Here is a 20,052-nt window from a genome sequence, read left to right as displayed (position 1 = left end):
TCTAATTTTGTGTGACTGCATTTAATCTTTGACATTTTCTACTTTTTATTTACTTCTATAGCATAACATAGACATGTGATTCATGTTTATAATAATGCTAAATGGTATGTCACCTTTCTATGTACCATGCATCAATCAAACAAACAGGAAGAATCATTTAATTATTAACATTGATTTCTGTGATCTTTGTTGTATTCTACTACCATGTGCCTTAGAGCTGTGAGTATGTGAAGCATACATTATTATTGTATTATAACTTGTATTAAGTTTTATTTATGAAGTACTGTAAATTAGGAATATTTCTTCTGATAATGTCAAATTGCACAGAGATTTATTCTAAAACCTAACCTAAGGCTATGTACACACTGGCATTAAAATTTTATGTATAATATAGATTTTCAACACAATTTAAGTGCATGTAAAGGCTGTGAAAATAAAAATTATTGTACTAAATTAGATTGTACATATTTGCATTTTTACTTGCGTTTAACCTGTGTTACACTGCTGTGCGTTTTTTCAACATTTCTTATTCCATTTTAATGCCTCTGACGCAAGTCAATGCATTTGAAAACTCACATTTATCTCAAAGGGAGTCCGTTGTAAATGCAATGTGATGCAGTAAGAAGCATTTATATATACATTTCCAGATTTGTTTGTCTGGAAGATAACTTCCTATTTTTGTTATGCAAAAACACACACATTGAATACACTTGTAAATTCATATACAACGCATACTTAAGCAATGCAGTTTATATGAATTTTTACTTGAATTTTAAAGTGTTAAAGAGCGCATTGCAGACACCAATGTGTATGTAGCCTTACTGAGTCAAAAATTCCACTAAATGGTATGTCAGTGTAAAATTGATTAGTAGAAAAATAAAACCAGACATGCACAAATATAAGTGAAAGGTATAAAGATATATCTGAAATTAAAAGGAAATGATCACTATGTTTGTGGACAAAGACATGCAGTTGGGAGATACACATATACATATTTAATTGGTAAATGCAAACCTTTATTAATAAGTGAAAAGTGTCTAGATGGAGTAAGGAATAGGAAAGACTTTGAATATAATGTAGAAGCTGTCCAATGAAAGTATGTAAACATGGAGGAAAAATTGGATGGCTTAAGCTATAACTCCTATTAAGTTATCATATGGTCAAATGCTTTTGCTGTGCAGAGAAAAATATGAATGGAAGAAATATTGGTCACATTAATGACATGCCACATTTTTCAGTGAGGTGTTATTAACTTTTATTTATATAGTGCAAACATATTACATAACACTTTACATGTGTAATAATAGACATCAGCCCCTGTCCCAGAAGAGATTACAGTCTAAATTTCTACCACACCAACACAGTAGGGTCACGTATTCCCAAAGCCTACCTACCAGTATAGTTTTGGACTATTGGAGGAAACTTGAGCATGTAGAGGAAATCCACATAAATACATAGAGAACATGCAAACTCCATTTAGGTAGCACCCTGGGTGGACCAAATCTATGAACCCAGTGCTGTCAGGCAGCATTACTACTGTGCCACCATTCTGCTTTTTAAAATTCTCAAAGGCCCATTTCCTTTTGAAACAGTTATTGGACATATTGTAATTTAGGGGGCATTCTCCTTTAAATAGTGGATGTTGAGGATGTTGATCAGTCTGTCGGTAGGCCCCTCTGAGTTATTCCTTATGTTGCAGCATTAAAAAGCATTGCATTTCAAATATTTGCTTTGTTGGTTAGAATATATAAAACAATCATATAGACTTTTAATGCATGAATGCAATGTGACTAAATTTATTGAAAGCGGTATGTACAGTGATGGAAAACAAAATGTTTAGATTTGTCTTTTTGTTTGTCAAAATATTAAGTACTTATATGCTAGTTCATCCTTATGGGGAAAAATAATAATATTGCTACCTAACTTCTAGATTAAATTGGAACCAAACTAGGTGGGAGGTGTTTTAAAAGAAATCATTATATAATTGAAATCATAAAGGCAAAACTATTCAGTTCTCGGTGTCACATATTTTGAATATTTGTGCATAATTAGAATTTACTTTTTTTTATTTTATGTAAACGAGATATAACGAGAACGTAATATGTTTCACCTAACATATAGTAAAAGTAAATTATTGTCTTTTTTTTACCTGAAAGGTAATATTATTTGTGTTTTTAGTTTATATAAATACATAATGCAAGTATAACGAATGTCTTCATCAATCACTTCATGTACACATCTACTTCACTTAAAAATATTATTGCATTTCTACATTTGTAGTGTTTCTGAAAGGAGATTATTATCAACCTTATGCTGGCTAAGATTAAATATACTTAAACTGTGCAATGTGTTCTGTGAGAAATGGCATTGCTTTTTTTTAACATAGATGTTTATTAGATACTAGACACAAAGCAGAACTGTTGTGCATAGAAGAGAAAAATGTAAAGGCTACACGCTACTATATATTGCAATGCTCCTTCCACTGCTTGGCTAGTTGCCACTAATCTGAAGTCTGGTGTCGAAGCAGGGCATCGCTTATCAAAGTTGAGAACTGATCTCAGGAAAGTAGATGGCCACTAGAGAGAAAATGCCCAAGCATGTCTCTTGAGGAAGGAAGGGGGTGGCATAGCAAGCTTTTTTTTTTTAACCTTCCCTACGGGAAAATCTGATTTTTGCGACAAGGGAGTTAAATTGAATTGCAAAAGTTTCATACAAGTTTATTTTGGTTGAGTCCCACAGTCATAATGCTATGTTACCTAGTGAAGGCATAAAAGACATATAGGATAGTTTAAGGATGGCAAGTGATGAGATCCATATCAGCACTAATAAATAGCTAGAAAAATTAACCTTGATCACATGATTGGCAAGTATCAATAGCTGGGTCAAATGAACTCTTTTCTAGCAATGAAAAATTTATGATCTTCTTAGCCCCTTTGCAAAGAGTAAATTATGTTACTTAATTTTTTGTTCATCCAAATGTATAATTGCATACACTAGTGACAGCAGCTGATCCCTATTTGTAGATATTGGTAAAAATTCTAGGAGTAGGAACTTCTAGAAGGTTGCAAGCACATTAACCATGAATTTTTGCCCAGTTCCCAAGATGAGAACAATTGTTTATATACATAGTTTTATTATTAAAATCTTCCATTCACTATTCCTCCCCTAATTGTATTTTATTGTTAGGTCAGTGATTTGTTTCCCATGAAAAGCAGTTGATCAACATGTGGGCATTTTCAAACAAAAATGGCATCTGCAGGCACTACAAGGCATGCAAACATTTCCTGCAATGAAAAAAATTTTTTTTGCTCATAATACACTCACTTCAATGTGAATAGTTAATTTCAAATTAATAAGCATCATCCTAAAAAGAGATGTGTGATGTTTGTCAAATTTTGACTTTAAGCATATTTCAGTTTTTAGAGACTGACAAAACAATTTGACAATATGAGGTCAAGAGAAATGTAATAATCATTACATGCCCTGGAGTTTCAGAAACCCTTTCCCTAAGCGTATTTGTTATTCAAATGTACAGTAGTGACAAGGAAGCACTGAGATGCTTATACTAGCAAATCTGGCATTTGGTTACCTAAAAAATAAACTATTAGGTAAATTAATATGAAGCGGCAAAATATGAGGGCTGCGAGAATTAGGGAAGAAGCCAAACATTTTGTGGCACTAGCCTGTCTTGATTGCAAGACCCATTTACAGTGAACTAAGGATATTGGTAGCATTAGCTACCTGGCTATTAATCAACCATCATCATCATCATCGTTTGATCGTTAAGCATATATGTACGTGATACACAATTGTGCTACAAACACAAACTATTAAAAAATATGCATTTACACTCATGCATAGGCATATACTGCTACACAGTAAGGGTAACAAGGAGTGTAGAGTAATATCGCCACAAAAAACTCCCAAAACAAATTAGAAATAGAAAGTCTCTAGCATCTAGTAAACAAGCCATGCCTGAAGAGAGTAGATTAGGAAATGAAAAAGAGACCTAATAGACAAGGTGTGATGGTAGTCAAGGAGTAAGGCACGTGAGACAAGGCGAAGCAGACATGAAAGAAGAAGGTAGGTGTATGAAGTCAAACAGACAAGTGATAAAAAGGAATACACTTCATAGTCCCCAGAAAGATTGGCTACATAAGCAAAATTCCTATGTGCAATTTAGGTGTAATGATTTCTGGGTGTGGTCAGTGATACACACACAAATGAGAGCTTCTGGGAGAGTTCTGAAAACCAGAAGATAAAGGACCACTAACACAAAAAATATTTGTTTTTTTATAGGACCCATGAAGATAAAATCCAGTTCCACTTCAGGTGTGTTAAAAAGTAAATGATTACATCCTCACTCCAGAACAGAAAGCTAAAACCTCTTTCACCTTTTTAGGACACTAAGGGCATCTGAGACAGGCTAAAAAATAAAAATAAAAATGAGAATACAGTAATTTGAGCCATTGTGGTTCTGTGTATGAATCCACACAGTGCATTTTTGCAAAGCAAATCTACAAAGCGGGCAGTTTCTGATAGGAATGCAGGAATGTAGACTCCACACAAAAATTGCAAAGCTAAATATATCTTTATTAGACCAACATTGCAGAAACTGGCACGACCCTGTTTGCCAGGGTCCTGTGACATGATCTGAAATCCTTAGACATATGTAGTGTTGGACTGGGACAAAAAGGACCCACTGGGGGATGAAATGGCAAGGCCAGCCACTAGAGGGAAATGGTCAGATCATGAGATAAAGTTTATTTTTTCTTTTCATTGGCTTTATTTTTTAATATTAAAAATATTTAAAATATAGATAATACATAAAATGAAATAAAATGTGTTTTTAACTTAAACTTATTTAAATTTTAGTTTATTTTTTTCTTAAGGTAACCAGGTTAATTATATGAACGCCACTCTAGTTCCTCAGTACTGCACTGCTTCTTCCACTTGAACTGCTTTTTTGAAATTCCTCTATGTAGGGTTCAAGTCAGTGAATAAGTAATTACATCAGACAGGCAGTGGAAGATTTGAACACAGCATCTCAAGTGAAAGTAGCAGCGAAAACCTGAGGTATGTGGCAGATGGATTGTCTGAAATAGAAGTGTGGAGATGGGATGTTAAGAAAGGAGGTGTTGTGGCAGATGGGGTGCCTAAAAGCAGAGAGGAATGTGACAGATGGGTTGACTGGGAGCAGGGAAGGGGAATGTGGCAAAAGGGGTGTCTGGCAGCAGGGAGGGAGAGTGTGGCAGTTGGGTGTCTGGAAGCAGGGAGAGTGTGGCAGTTGGGGTGTCTAGTAGCTGGGAGGAGGAGTGTGGCAGATGGGTTGGAGACTGTAGCAGATGGATTAACTGGAAAGGGAATTTGGGCAGATGGGGGTGTCTGGAGGCATGGAGGTGAAGTATGGCGGATGGGTTGTCTGGAAGCAGGGAAGAGGAGTGTGGCAGATGGGGTGTCTAGAAGCAGGGAAAGGGAGAGTGGCAGTTGGGGTGTCTTGTAGCAAAGGGGTGGAGTTTAGAAGATGAGGTGCCTAGCAGCAGGGAGGGGGAGTGTGGCAGTTGGGGAGTTGGCAGCAGGGAAGGGAAGTGTGGCAGACAGAGGGGGTTTCTGGCACTGGGGAAGGGGAGTGTGTCAGTCAAGTTGTCTGTTAGCAGGGAGGGAGAGTGTGGCAGACAGATGGAGTGTATGGCAGCCCTGGAAGGGTAGTGTGGCAGATCAGATGTCTGAAAGTAGGAAGGGGAAGTGTGGTAGATTGGGTGTCTAGCAGCAGGGAAGAGTATTGTAGCAGATGGGTTGTCGGGCTGTAGGAAAGGGTAGTGTGGCAGTGGGGACCAGCAGCATCAGTTCCAAAAAGTTGGCACCCATAGGCAGAGCTCTTCAAACACAATGTATTTGTATGACCCTGTATATATTCATTTATACACTCAGTGTACCTCATTCGAAGCGTAAGTGTAGCCTGAAATTGAGAAAGTCTCACAAGTGTATGCGTATGTACACTGTATTCAGAGTTGAAGATGCGTCCAGGTTTGAATGAGTAGCATATGCGTTAGTTTGATAACAGACACTTAAGTCCAACTTGTGAACATATCCAAAAACCTTTTATTTTATGTATCAAGAAAGCATTTGCTATAAAGCATCATTTAAACTTGAATAACTTATTTAATATAGCAGGAACAACTTCCCGATACGTATACAAAAAAAAATTACAACATAATAATTCAACTTGCTCTGCAAACCTTATCTATGGCCAAATGACTACTAAAGTCTCAATAAGTGCAAACCATTTGCAAATTACAACCGTTAGTCCAGGTGGTCATCATCATCATCCTCTACTTATACATGACTATCTACATATAAACCGCTTTTTCAGGTATATCTTCGACTACGTCCCATTCTGAACCCCTTCACAATTTATCAAACAATAGAACCCTCTAATGACTCTTCATGTCTAAGGAATTGTAAGTGGAAAAAAGTTGCAGGCCTGAGTAGTAGTTGCATACATTCATTTCCAGAGCATGCGCAGTGCTAAAAATGCAAACATACGCTATATAAATTGACATACATCTCACCTTATACCCATTATGCCTTGTGTATATGTGTGTGTGTGTATATATATATATATGTATATATATATATATATATATATATATATATATATATATACACATATACATATATATATACATACACACGCACACACACAATCTTTTCATGGCCTGTCTGCCTTTGTGTTTAACACATTTGCAATTTACACTTACAAGCTTATAACCTTAAATGTATTTAGATTGATATCATGTATGAACAGGTAGTTAACTGGTGCAGCTTAATGTAAAGCAATGTGTGTTGCATTGATTTTCAAAACTTACATGTAAGCTTTTTATCTCTAGTGGTTCAGTAAAACTTTTTTGAATTCTGAAATTTTTCATTGGTGAATTGAAACTCTTGAGCACAATAGCATACTTCTATATCAACTCCAAGTAGACACAAACAGATCTAACACTCAATGTCAAAGTCTTTGTTAGACCAATAAATTTATAGCTGAAGAACAATATGGGTATGACCTTGTCCATATTGACACATTCTTCTATTCTTTAAAAATTATTATTAGCAAATAATGTAGCTGTGAAACGGATTGCAAATATTGGGAGTCATTACTGTACATCTCTGGAAGTTTCAAGAAAAAGCTCATATATCAGTGTTTGTTTTAATTTTAAACTATATAGACAGGGCTGGTGCTAGCAGGCCCGGCGCTCCCATTAGGCAAGGTTAGGCAGTTGCCTAGGGCGCCGGGCTCTGAAGGGCGCCACAGAATTAAAATTACTTTAAAACTGTGCAGCGACCGCTGACCATACCTTCCATGGCCGCCGCACAGCTTCCGATAAATCCACGGGGAGGGGGAAGGGGCTATGGATCACCACCGCCGCCTCTCTGCTCCGTCTCCTCCCATCCACTCACTGACTGTCGGGCATGACATCATCACAGCCCGACAGTGTCAGTGAGTGGAGGGGAGGTGACGAAGCAGAGAGGAGCAGCTTTATGGAGGCAAGTAAAGGTAAGGAAAGACGTAAGGAGGGGGGAGGGGGGCGCGGATTGTGAAAGTGTGCCTGAGGGGGCGCGGATTGTGAAAGTGTGCCTGGGGGGAGGGTCGCGGATTGTGAAAGTGTGCCTGGGGGGGGGGGGTGCGGATTGTGAAAGTGTGCCTGGGGTGGGGGCCGCGGATTGTGAAAGTGTGGCTGCGGGGGGGGGTGCGAATTGTGAAAGTGTGCCTGGGGTGGGGGCGTGGATTGTGAAAGTGTGCCGGGGGGGGGGCAGGGGCGCGGGTTGTGAAAGTGTGCCTAGGGGGCCAAGAACCCTAGCACCGGCCCTAGGTGCTAGCATGTCTGGCGTCCCCCTGCAAAAAACAAGTTTGCGCCCTTCTCTTTTATAAATTATTTGTTCATTCAGCAATGCTGTTCTTCTTTTAATACAAATCATATTAAAACTTTCATAAAGAGAGTAATACAAATAAGTACATTAAACAGCATACATTTATTGTTATATAAATGAAGAATATGTATTCTTTGCAATAAAATGTTACATTTTTAGCAAATTAATTTGGTGAGATTATCCTACATTATCATACTGTTTCCCACCCCGCATTATCACACTGCCCCCCCTGCATTATCAGCTACTCCCCCCGCATTATCACACTGCTCCCCATTGCATTATCACAGTGTTTCCTCCTCCTGCATTATCACACTATTTCCCCCCCTTCATTATCACACTATTCCCCCCTGCATTATCACACTATTTCCACCTTGCATTATTATCACACTATTCCCCCCCCCCTGCATTATCACACTGTTCTGCCCCTGCATTATCACACTGTCCCCCCAACACATTATCACAGTTTCCTCCCTGCATTATCACACTGTTCCCCCCCCCCTGCATTATCACACTGCTCCCTCCCTGCATTATCACACTTTCACCTCTGTTTTTACTTACCTTTCTATGTTCTTTTCCTCTTCTTCTCTTACTTTTCCGTTCACTGACAGTGTCAAGGTGTGCAGGGAGCACAGAGGAGGGCACCGTGCTCCGCAGCAAGTGATTTTTTCTTGTAGCTGGGCCGGTGGACAGCGGGGAAGCACCTCTCCATCATGGCACCCCCTGCCTTGTTTACCCCGCTTACTGAGTTCCACCGGCCCTGTATATAGATATACATATCTTGAATTTTCTTAAAAAAATATATGAATGTTCTTTAAATCCTCTTATGACTAAATAGCTATACATGGCAAACGCATCATGAAATGTAGGATCAAGACACTGCTGATTGCAAACAAAATAGATCTAGAAGCTATCAGTATGCAAAGAATGATACAATTGTATTACACGACCACAGGAGACTAATTCACAGTTTATCCAGCCATGCAGCGCCTGAAGTAACTTCCTGTCTGGTAACTGCTCTCTCCCTTTGATACACACACACTAACACACAAATACACATAGCACTGCACTGATCTCCCTACACACAATGTATTATGCCACATCCAGTCTTCTCTTGTCACACCCCCAAACACTGATTTTTACGCACAAATTTATATCTGTACTATTTCAAACACTAAACAACACCACTTCCGCAATCAGTAAAAAACGAAATCAAATGTAATGATTTGTCATTGACCATTTCTCACCAGCTCACCATCCAGCTGCACACATTTATAAACCCACTTGGGCAATGCAAATGTTATTAAAAAATGATTTATGTAATATGCAGATTAAATAATCTAAAGTATTTTGAATTGTAAGTATGATCATTGCCATATAGGTTACATTGTAACCAAAACAACCAAGAAAGTAGATATAATTGCTTACTGTGGAGCATGGGACGTGTCTAAGCTTTGGGTTTTTCTGTTTCAAGTTACTTTGTTGTCTTTGATTTCAAAGCTACGGACACTTGATTATCATATGAAATATATAGACATACAACTACAAAAATATAGAAATCTACAACATAAATTATAATTGACCAGCCCATGCTTACAAAACAGCTCTAGTGTGCCTTGGCATAGAGTATGCAAGCTTATACTGGAATACTGTTGCAATGATGTGATACATTTTTTCCACAAATAATTTAGTCAGTTGATGTTTTGTTGATTTAGGTGGAAAACACCATCACAGATGTCACTATATAATCTTACATAAGTGTTCAATGGAATTTAAATATGGCGACATGGAGTTATCATGCTTGTTAAACTAGTTGGTGGCTGCTTGTGCCTGGTGGAAGAGAGTTAATGCCATTCAGAATCATTCATCTCCACAAGGATGCAAATGGTTCAATGTAGACTGTCGGTGATGGCATTGGATTTACTTGTTGTAAGGATGAATGGACATAAAATGTGCCAAGAGAATGCACCTCGAAAAATCTTTTATCATGGGAATAAAGCATTTGTACAAGTAGACCTGTATTGGCATGTGCTAAGTATATTTATCTGCTTGTTAAGAACAGGGTGACAGATTTTTTTGACCCTATAACTGGTTTCCATCGCTAATTTACACTACTTGTGTTCTATGCATCACTTTACTTGTCAAGTTGCATTTCTAGGTGTAATAGACAGTTTATGCACTGAATTTGAAATACAATATAACTCTCAGTGATGTTGTTAACGGACTTAACAACATTGCCTGCTTACGTGTCATTTTGATATTTGCAGTCAACTGATTCAAAGTGACTCACCTTTTTCCTTGCATATTGTTAAAGATCCAGTGTTTACGCCTTAATCTTCGTATTCTGTTTCTGGATACACTCGTTACTTAACCACTTTTACACTTCGTTCTTATGACACGCCTAGTTTAGTCCTTTAAACCTAATTAACTGTACCTCACAGAGTTCTATATATAATATCTCCTGTATAATTATAAATTCATTATCATAACACAGATATATATATATATATGTATGAAATTGAATCTTTGCTTGTGCAACAATGTAATAGTATAACTTCAATAACATAAACTTACACACTGTACATATAATATTATTTCAACATAGATGACAATCTGTGTGCAGGCACAATATCTTATATTACTAATTTCATGCTAATTCTGTATATCTTAATCCTGTGTGTGCCTGTGTGCACATGTATCTCAGAATTCATTACCATTCTTATGTTGGCTGCATTATCTCCACCTTACATATAGTACAGCAATATCCATAAATCCTAATTGCACTCAATATATACATATATGTCACTATTCTGGTTCATATACTCTAGTACTCATACATGTACTCATACTACTAACTTGATTATAGCAACATCACTGCTTAATAAAACTTCCCTGTTAAAAGTCACTACTTAGCAAAGCATGGTATGAGAGCACATATTAACAAAGCATGTTGGTCTGTGGTGGCAATTTTTACCCATGTAATAAGCTTATTAAATAACACAGTGTACTAAACGCTCAACCTTTTTACCTATAGCAACAAGTTCAGTTCTTAACTTCTTACAGCACAGATATTATTTCACACAAAAGCCTTTTTGCTAACTTCCAAACTAGATCACTTAACTCATCCCATACAAGAGTCTTTTCTATCTTAGCAAACATCTCTTTATCTTGTAGCCATTACACATTGTCCAGGTTCCATACAATATCAGTATTCTTTCTTCACTTGCAATATCCCTTCCTCATAAACAATGTAAATCTATATTTTAACATCTGCAAACCAAATACATCTATTTCACTTACTTATACACTATATAAATCCATTTTCTATGCACAGCAACATTTATTACAATGTGTTAAACTTTCACAGGCATTCTACAATTACCTATTGCTTATATTTTTAACATTAAAACACTGACACAATTGTAAACAATATTGTACAACTACTATTACTATATACTTTATCAGTAAACCACTATACATATTAAACACTAACACATATTTTCATCTCTGATTTTCTCAATTGTTTGCCATTTATGCATAAACATATTTTCCATGGTCTAAGTACCTAAAATTACATCTTCCTATGTTAATCATCATCTGCAATTTCCTTGTCCAAATTTGAAACTTTCTGTAGTCACATACTTCTGAATAGCATTTCTTATCATTTCTTATTTACCCATGACTGATGTCAGGCTCACTGTTCTGTCATTTTCTGGTTTCATTATTGTTCCTTTATTAAATTGTCCATTCATATAAGAAATAGTAGCCTATGAACAAAGTGAACTCAATTTGTAGATTTGGTATGATGGCACTTATTAAACTTGTTGCTCTTCCTCCTTTCTGATTCATCAGGATATGTATCTGCCAATTTGGAGCATATCGTACACAATACCACTCTGTGTATGCCCAGAACTGGGACATACGCCAGTAAACACAACAATGCTTGTTTCATCTTCATACGCAAAGGATACTTACTACATGCTATGATTTTAGAAAATGAACCAGGTAGGGAAGAGACGATTAGCCATAGTCAATTTACAGTAAAAGCATGCCAAACTCAAGCACACGCAGCCACATCCGAATCATGCTCTGCCCATTTTAAAGTTATTTGTTTTTTGGTCGTATCTCTTGCTCCAGCTATAGGGCTGGTCTAAGATCTGATTACTAGTGATGACAGTCTCGTATGCATGCTATAACATGTGTTTGCAAACAGGAGCAACTGTAAAAATTATGTATTTTATGTTCAGTAGACATTAAGGACATCCTAATAAATGTTTCATGGGAACAATTAAAAAAAAAAAAAAGGCAACACTTCTTTTTTTTTTTTTACTCTTTTATCATTACTGCCTATATTATTAACAGGTGACATTAAATCAATTTTGCTTTTTTTCCTCTGTGTATTCATTTGCAAATATATAATCCAGGCATGTCTTGCAGTGTCTTGTGTAGTAGAACAGAGCAGACCTAAACTCAAATTCATCAGCGCAGGTATCGTCAGATCTGTTCCTTCTTGAGTTTGGGAATACACAGAGCCGATTTATGTGCATTATTAAACAAATGGACGTTATGCTCAGATTGCATGCCTTGATGAATCAGGCCCGTCATGTTTAGTCATATTCTTATGTTAATACAATATATGCATGTACATGTAATGATTTAGCTGTCTTTATTTAAATTTAAAAATGACAATTTTCTTGTTGCAAAAGTCCGTATTTGTGGCATTTACCTACTTAGCAAACCTAATAATGCTTAATATTACAGATTTTGCCTGCACACAACTCATATACATATGTATATGACAGTATGTGTAAGAGGTGAGAACGGTGTCATTTTAGTCAGAATTTTTAGGCATGTACATTGCAATACATACTGCATTTCATGTCAATTCACCTTTTGTGAACGCTATTGAAAGGAATGTATTTAGGATACCAGTGTTTGATCAATCTCCTCACTCCACTGTCCCAATACTATGTTTTAATTAATTTGTTTTTTTGTGTTCTTGAATTTATTCTAATTCTTTTTAATCTGATTTGCAATTTATAGATTTTGCTACTTTCCTTCTATTTGCTTAGTCACTTCTAGCTTAACAAATTAAATGTTGTTTTTTGTGTATTACTTACACATTTTTGCTATAACAGTTATTCAATATATTTATTTCAAATTTCACATTTTGCCTATGTGCTTTTAATTGAGAGAAGACTATCCTGGGGAGCTGAATTTTAATTTTAACATTGAATTTTAATTCCTAGAAAGTTATTGAAAAGTCAAATACCATGATATGGTCTTTATAACTGTATGCTCTCCTACTTGTAGTTTGATAAGTATTATCTAATAGAATTGATATCATAAGAATAATAAGTCTTCAGTTTTTTCTATATGTAGCTGTATATATAAAATGTAATCCACAGTGATACTTACATTACTTTTTTTTTAACTTATTTTTGGGTCATGAATTTTTTTTTTTACTGAATTACATTAGACATTTTTAGGTTCTCCAATGCCTCTTTTGCACTTGCATGTATCTCCCAGTTTTCTACAATACTGCATTCTTTACCTTTCTTCAAGCACTGGGCACGCTTACATGTATATATACTTGCCCAGAAGTCATCCATCTCTAGTTGTTTTTCTACCATTCCAAAAATGTATTTAAGTCCACTGTTGATTAGCACAGTATTTACCCTATTTCCCTCACACTGTATGCATTACCTTATTCACTTTCATTACAAAACATTGGCAAGATGACTTGGATACTCATTGTATTAATTTAGTTTTTGAGTTTCATAATACTGCAGAACAGTATGGAATTAATTATCTCTTATTAAGGCTGCATTGCTTCTATTCCACTGCCATGCTCTTACATGGAGATGAGAGCTCTGGTAAGGTATTTAAAAAATGACAAAGCACATTACACATTCTTTAAGGCATGGTGTAACATTGCCATGGTGCAATGCTTTGAACTCCCACAAACTGAAAATAGAAAAGACGCAGTTAAGCAGCTGCATGAATTAATACATTATTAATAAGACAAATAGGCTGATCTCTATTTCGTCTTACCTGTTACTTTGATAAATCAACAGGTGTTCCTCTTTTCTAAAATAATAAACATTTTTGAAATGCTGCAACAGGCCATTGGACATGCCTTTCCCTATCCACTATTGTCCTACCACTTTCAAAGCTCTTGATAAAATTCACTATATGTAGCTAGTAGGACTCCTGTGTAATTATTCTTAAACTGACATATCAAGTGTGCAATAGTTATTAATTTTCTAATAAATGTTCCAAAACAGTGTTTTTCTATTTCTATATGTAAAATTGAATATTCATGAAAACAATATGAAAGCGAATTTATTTAAGACCATAAATGAAATAACCTGACATTTACACATTTAAGAATCCATAATTTGCTGAATGCTATATTGTTTTATGTAGAACACATTTATGTATCAATTTGACTGTTTAAGTAAAATGCACTGGTGTGGTGACAACTAAATTTATGTCATTTACTAAAGCTTCCACAAACTAGGATTTTGACGTTATTCTGTACAGTGTTTTAACACCAAATTAAATTAATGTTTAGAACTTCTTGCATACAAGTTTTAGATGACTAAATACATTAATCCTGTGTATATGTAAAGTGTGATGTTTTTGACTGTAATAGACACATTGCGTAGCCCTTTGTACCAAAACACTACTGTAAAAGTGTATGAATTTTAGAAATAAAGGGTAGTTTATAAACAGCAATAATTCATTGCTCTACTACAAGCAATAATCCATTTCTATATGAAAATAAAATGGTATGCAATATAATGCAAATAATGCATAAACTATTATAGGATTTGTATAATCATATTCACAGGTCAAAATACTGTGTTAAATGTTATTCAATGTAATCAAATGATGTCATGGATTTATATGAGGAAATTAGTGCAAGAAAATCTAATTACAATTGATTAGACATAAATGTTCAATGTTCAGATTTTCATCAGATGTACCCATTTGTATATTTGTATTTGTAACTAAATTATATTTTGTTGATCATACTGCATACTAGCGTATTGATAGTCTGTTCCTCGTGATGGACAAAATCAATGTCACACATCATTTCAGCTTAGACTTGTTTTTGCTAATCTCTTTTAAATTTTCTATATAATAAGGGTAAAATGGAAATTTGGCCAGGTAGAGTAAAGTATGGAAGCAGGAGAAGGAGATGAATTGTTTTATCTCTCTTGTTCCTACTCAACTAACACTGTCTGTCATCAAGATCCCAATACACTGATTGAAGGAAGAAAAGCAGGTGGATTGTGTGAGTTATTACTATCAGTAACTAGACTGTCAGGGAAGGGTGGTTCTCCCCTTGCCACCTGTCACCATGTTTTTTCCTGCAGTCAATTATTTCAGAGCATGGCATATGACTTTCAACAAAAACGTTTGTCAATAATAGTATAGACAATTAGGTGGACAGGTCTATATATCATACAAACTGGTAAGTTCATGATACGTCTCACAATCTGAAGTACCGGTATGTTGCAACATATGCTTATACTAGCCAATAATCAAGCATAACCTGTATTGTAGTCAATGTAAAAAAAAATGTACAAAAAAGGAATATTCAGATGAGCACAAAACTACATGACCAGTGTAAGCCAATCAGGCCATTTTCTAACGGAATTATGTTTCTTACATCATGTGACTCCTTTCATTTATTTATTTATATATATATATATATATATATATATATATATATATAGTAAAAAATGCATGTTCTGCTGCCTTGAAACTGGGGGTATTAATCTTGAAAGAGATTTAAAATTTTTGAAAATATCTTGGAAAGTACGGGTGGTCTAACATAGAATATTAATGGTGTAAGGGAAGTTTTTTTTGTTTTTTGTTGATAATTTAATATCTTAATATCTTAATAAGAGTTGGATGTGATCCATTTGTGTGGAGTAAATATGTGCATTTCCATAATGTGCATATGTACCAAAATCTGTAATAAGATTTGAGTGTATCCTAGATATACAGTCCTTTACGCCTAAAGGTAGAATGAGGGTAGGCAAGAGTAAGTTGAGTACAGTAAGGGTATGTACACAGAGGTGTAGCACGCCTCCTGCAGATGAGACCGAATGAGACTTGGGCGCATTCTCGTATACCTTTCATAGGTACCAGTGTAAAGATGATGATGACACCAACAACACTGTCTAGTTGCTTCTGACTGGCTGTTTGCATATTGCCCTTTTATGCTGATAGTATGTCACTTATTAGCGACATGACTATAGTATGTCAAGTTGTACCTGTTTTTGGAAATCTTATTTGTCCTTTCCTTTTGGACTACTGCAAGAAAGAAGACTCCCATTGAATTTATGAAGTAATAAATGACGTATGTGGGAACCATTGGTGGTGTTTTTATTTAATTACATTTAGATGGAAAACACTGCATAAATTAGTCATAAAATAATACAAATTTGTGAGTGTTTTTTATAGGGTAGGGAAACTCTAACAAACACCTCCAATCTTGTCTCATTGATTGGACTCCAGGTTAGCAAACTCCTGACCCCAATTAGCATTTTTAGAAGTCATTAGCCTAGGGGTTCACATACTTTAAATGTTAAAAAGATATATTTAATATGGACAATAAAAGTACTGACATTTTTATGTTATTAGTTTAAGCAGACTGTCTATTCTTGTGACTTAGATAATGATGAGATCACATTTTATGAACAATTTATGCAGATATCCAGGTAATGCCAAAGCGTTCAAATACTTTTTCATACCACTGTATTTGACACTTCATTACATTGTGTAGGAATAGGGTAATGCATTTATTACTAACACTGTCAGGCCACATATGTAAGCCATCATATGCATTTATGCCTGATGTAGAAATACTGCTGTCTTTTAATTTAGACCAATGGTTCCCAAATCCAGTTTTCAAGCCACCTCTAACAGTTCAAGTTTTGAGGGTATCCATGTTTGTGCACAGGTGGTTAAATCAAAATGATAGATAAATAGATAGATAGATAAATAATAAAATTACCTGTATTCAAGGACAGACATCCTTAAAACCTGGACATAGGGGGGCATAGGGACAGGAGTTGGGAAACGCTGATTTAGACAAAATGTTGAATATGTGGGATTCAACATAAACACAAAAGTACATAATATTTGTAACAGAATCTTAACATTTAGGGGTGCCCAATGTGCTAAACTCTAAATGAGGCACCTAATGGGCATTAGGAAAACACCAATGCAAAGTGTGTATTTGCAACATTATTAAAACAATTATGTTTCTACAAATTTAAATTAAAGAAAAATAATTTTTCATTGTTGATTAGGGATAGGATCAAATTGATGGTTTGTCCTTCATTATGGTTCACTCTGAGGATAAAGGATCTCTGTTGATTGTGGTTTGTTCTTCAGTTCCTTGGGTCTCTATTGACACTTTTATTTGAAACCCTGCTTTCCTCATTGCTTGGTTAGGGGGCATATAGTTACATGGAAAAGAAAGGGGGGACATATTCCAAGAAGGGGCTATGCATTTTTGAGAATGTTTATTTCTGACTCCACTAGCCGAAAACCCATGCATGCATATCACCCATTTTGCTAGACAGCTTTTGATCAAGGGGTTGATGGTGGACTTACCTTTCTTTGAAGGTTAGTGCACCAAGATGGTATTTCTAGTAGGCTTGATATTCAGTTTATGTATGTTATCATCATTTTCTAAAATCTAGGTTTTAATCTTGCTTACATTGTAATGGGAGAGGATATTAAGCAGTTGTATTTATTTTAAGGATTAAAAAGTGAAGTGGTAGGTGCTACCTTATTCTTTTATGGTTAAATAGGGTAGTTGGTACTTATCCTGTCATCTATTTAAATAGATGTTCAATTATTGACTTCTATTTGCATGCATTGTGGACTTGCCACCTAGCTCAATTCTACTGGTTGGAAGTTTGTAGATTGTTTGAGGTGAACATCACTTTTAACTTTTTGTATTGAGAAAATATTGATGGGTCATTATTATATACTTTGTGGGATTTTTTTGTAAGATTTTTTATTTTGTTTTATATTTGTATTTTACTTTCTTGTGGATTGAACACTATTCACTGACCTTGAGGGAAAGGTATTTTGTCATGTTTTCCACATTTGACAATAAAATAGAAAATTTAAAGACTGTAGCCCCCTGTCTTTCTGTGGGGTGGTTCATGCATTAAGGCACCTAACATTGCCTATACTGTGCCCCCTCTCCCCAAAAAATAAATTCCTTTGTCAGAAGAAATGAGTCCCCAAATGTATGTCAAATAAGGTTATTGTGGCTTTGGTGCAGCTGCAGATATTAGTCATGCTTGGCCTGTGGTAATATCTGAAATATCCTGCCTCATGTCCATGATCTGTCACAAATAAAATGGTAGATGGTGCCCAAAAGTTGTTTGCTCAGACTTAGCTTACTGTAGGCACATGTGATTTTGGATCAGTAACCTTTGATTTTGGGTCAGTAGAGCTGCTTCCTGGAGTTTGTTGCCCACAACTCTAGGAAGCAGCTCCACTTTGGCTACTCCTTTTCAGCCCCTGTTCATCTGTGGGGTGGTGTACACTCAGGCCTCTGGAGACCTTACTATTCACCACACAGATCTAGCTCAGTTCTCTTCTCTTAGTTTTCAGTTTATTATTAAACAACAAAAAAAAATGAATAGTGTATTGAGCTAACACAGACATGGTATTGCAGTATAATTACATTTGATAAAGGAATGGACACCAAAATATCTCTCTGATAAACTAAAGTATACTTTTATTTTCCAATATCCCCCCTCCTGTACAGTACTTTGTCACAATATTATCATATTGTGCAGTTGTGCAAAGCTGACATTCTCATTTGTCAGCATAATCACTCTATCTAGCTCTCTTTCCTGCCTCAGTTGCCTCCTTGGCTGTGCCTCTTATCTCTCATCACCGCTCTTAGCAGTTACACTGACTCTCTGACCAATGTTCTGGAGTCTTCCACTTAATACTCTTGCTGGCTTGCAGTCGTAAGTCTGCAGTGATCACTATCTCTAGAGGGCTTTGGCTTTGTTGGTCTAAACCCGAAGGTGAGGTAGGAAGTACATTTAAAGTTTTGGAAGGGAGAAACTTGAAACCAAATAAGCTAAAGACTCATCACTTCCATGCACTAGAGGGTACATTTAGATGCTTTGGTCCTGTCACTACATAACTGGCCCACCCAGAGGTGGTTCTATTCATGCCACATCACTTGTGGTGCGGTGTATCCATTCAAAGGGAGTGTTACAAGAATGTTTCAGTAACTTCAGGTGTACTTAAAGCCTGTGACTAGTGGATAAAAATAATGAAGTAAACTAAAAACAATTTTCTACTCTTGTCAAACCCTATGAACTATGACATGACACTAAAAACTCATAGTTGAATACTGAGTAATATAGTCCCCCCCCACACTAATTTAGCGTATCCTCTTAATTTGTAGAATTCTGTACATTATTCAGTTAATAAAAAAAATGTAGCTTTAATATCAATTTAAATTAATGTAAATAGTAATGATAAATGCAGCAATCCCAGGGCTCTCATAACTTAAAAACAGAAAACCCCGACACCTGTCAAACTAACACCTTTTTACGCCACCTCATACATCTTGCAGAATGCTATATGCAGTAAAACAATTAAAGGAAACTATTCCCATTGCTTTTGTTAATCTAGGTGTTCCAGGAGTCTGAATTTCAGAAAATTATGCTTGGTTAGATAAATGTTTTCATTTTCAGAAACTGGGACCTTTTGGTGTCATAAGTAAACAGTAATTTAAAAAAATATTTATAATAGTGTCACAGAGCAAAACATTATTTAAACATATACAAATTTTGCTAACTGCACAATTAAGTTTCTGCCACAAACTAGAAATTGCAAATACAATGTTAAGGTTATGCACACCTTGGACTTATTCTACTTGCATGGATTTTCTAATGGCCCGTTTCAGAATACTACAACAAATTATGTAATTAATGATTTCTGGTGACATCATTGAGGGTAGGGTCAGTTAATGTGACATACAACCATAACAGTGTAGTTTCCTGTGTTTCTTTAGCTTTTCACAGAACCTACAGTTTACTTTAAACAAAAAAATAATAA

This window comes from Mixophyes fleayi, chromosome 5, assembly GCF_038048845.1.
Source record: "Mixophyes fleayi isolate aMixFle1 chromosome 5, aMixFle1.hap1, whole genome shotgun sequence".
In the NCBI taxonomy this organism is placed as follows: Eukaryota; Metazoa; Chordata; class Amphibia; order Anura; family Limnodynastidae; genus Mixophyes; species Mixophyes fleayi.
Note: the sequence above shows the minus strand (reverse complement) of the source record.